Consider the following 2168-nt stretch of genomic DNA (forward strand, 5'->3'; position numbering starts at 1 on the left):
TTAATACTTATAAATGAGTATTACAGGTGTGATTATATAACATTGATAGAATCAATCATAAAAAGGGCGGGTTTTTGAAGATCTGGAGATCCGAAAAATAAAAGAAATTACCACAATATACCAATCTTGGTGTGATATGTAACGATTCGCTAAGAGACAACAAATCCAATGGAAGACGCATGCAATCAACTTGGTGGACAATATTGAAGCTCCACAGCGTTCATCATACATGAATTGAACCGCGTGTGCGTGTTTACTTGTTTATTTCGAAGTTCACGAAGTCCTTGCGCGCATTAGGCAGCATTGAAATGCTTCCGTATACATATCTGTAATGCATACGATTTTAATTTTAAAAATGCCTCACTCAATATAAATAACATCTTTTAATCACATTACTATTTAAATGAAATAATCAATAACATGTGTTTAGTAATTGTACAAAACTACCTATTCCGCTTTGTGCTGGTCTTTGGAAAGCCCACTTATAACAAACTGCTGGTAGTTCTACTCAATTGATCACGGTAAAAATGGTTGGGGATTTTTACAGGATTTTTTTTTGGATAGACTTTGCTTTTATTAGAAGATTATTTGGATTTGCCGAAATATGATGTGATTTAGTTTACAATTCTACAAATATATTAAATTGTTTAATGGTATAACACACGCATTATTAACACATAAAAAATGCCTTGAATAAAAGCGACAAATGATAAAACGTTTAATTTACTTTAATAAATTATTATCATCAAGATAATATAAAAAACAAATGCAAATGATTAAACAAAATCAACATATGTCCTATGGACAATCAACAACTGTTCATATTAGTTTTTGGGACAATGTTTGTATTAAAAATCACTGTCATAACCATAACAACCATCAGAATCGTCCTCAAGCGTGAATCTATCAAAATCTAGACCAAAGTCCCAATCATCGAAGTCCATCGACCGCGATCTTTTTTCAACGACCTCGAAATGACTGATATCAGACCCTGGTTTGGTGTACCATGTTCCGCCAGGACAGCCACGGACGTCAATTGTGACACCGCCATTGTCCGTTGTAAGTTTTTCAGAAGGGATACTGTCGTCAACATTGACAGGTACACTGTCGCATTTTCCGAGCCTCTCTAACTCTTTAAACACCCAGAGGCGACGATTGTCCATCGTCATCCATTTGTCTCCTATCTTTACAACGGTGATAAAAGGTTATCGAGTGAATACTGCACCTTGTATGAGTAAACACAGAATTGCTAGTATTTGATATTAAATGCATGCAAATGCAAAATCATAAAGGGAATGAATCAAATATAAACTGCAGTAACAAAAGATTTGATGGTCCCATTAACGTACATAAAAATATCCTAGGAAATTAGGAAAAAAAACGTATACAATGTACCTTCCTTCGCAAATTTTGTCCAACGTTTCACCAATTGGTTTGCCGCTATGCTTTGATTGCGAATCAAAATAATTGTTGATCGAATCTTGAGAATAATAAATTTCCGATGGTCTGAGATGCATTTAAGACGTTGTTCGAATGTCACTCTACAAAGAAGTCACTTAATACACTCGTGTATTTAATTTGAGAAAATCAGAAAGAAAATATCGTACATGTGTAAGTTACTTGGATAGTGTTTTCCGAAAATGGCTACATAATATGTTGAGCAGCCATGCTTTTTAGGGGAGACAATTCTGTACGGTTAAAGCTGTAATTACATACATTCTTTGACTTGTGATTGGTATGCATTGGCAAATAACTAACACAATGCGTTAGATATTATTGTTTTATAGGTTTACATCAACAACAAATCCTACGATTGAATACGGTGCAACACCGTTAAAAATAGTATAGTGAAGTGCTGAGCTTCAACCTTATAAATAAAAAGGCTTGAAAATTCCGTGCATATTGTGCCCATTCATATAAAAATTCTATTAAAAGGTTAACAATGAAAATAATTGAAATAAATCAGTTCCTTTGGTTGTAATACAAGAGTAAAAATTCTATAAACCAATGGCGATATACATATTTAGACAATAAAAAAGATCAAAAGTGTTTTACAACTCAAAACTGACTGAGCAATTATTGTGTACAATCGTTCAACTGTTTCTCTTCGTCCTTATATTGAGTGAATTTTTTAAATGGCATTATCCGTACATGGCGCTTTAGTACAC

General features: G+C 33.6%; 1 long non-coding RNA gene across 1 annotated transcript; it reads right to left on the bottom strand.

The window, feature by feature from the left end:
- Positions 1–634: 634 nt before the first annotated feature.
- On the bottom strand, positions 635–1673 carry LOC127843058 (uncharacterized). The gene is made up of 2 exons (XR_008032076.1): positions 1396–1673; positions 635–1225 (listed from the first exon to the last, which is right to left on the bottom strand). It is a non-coding gene; the product is annotated as an uncharacterized LOC127843058 (long non-coding RNA).
- Between the last annotated feature and the right edge of the window lie 495 nt (positions 1674–2168).

The sequence above is a fragment of the Dreissena polymorpha genome, chromosome 8 (assembly GCF_020536995.1).
Source record: "Dreissena polymorpha isolate Duluth1 chromosome 8, UMN_Dpol_1.0, whole genome shotgun sequence".
NCBI lineage: Eukaryota > Metazoa > Mollusca > Bivalvia > Myida > Dreissenidae > Dreissena > Dreissena polymorpha.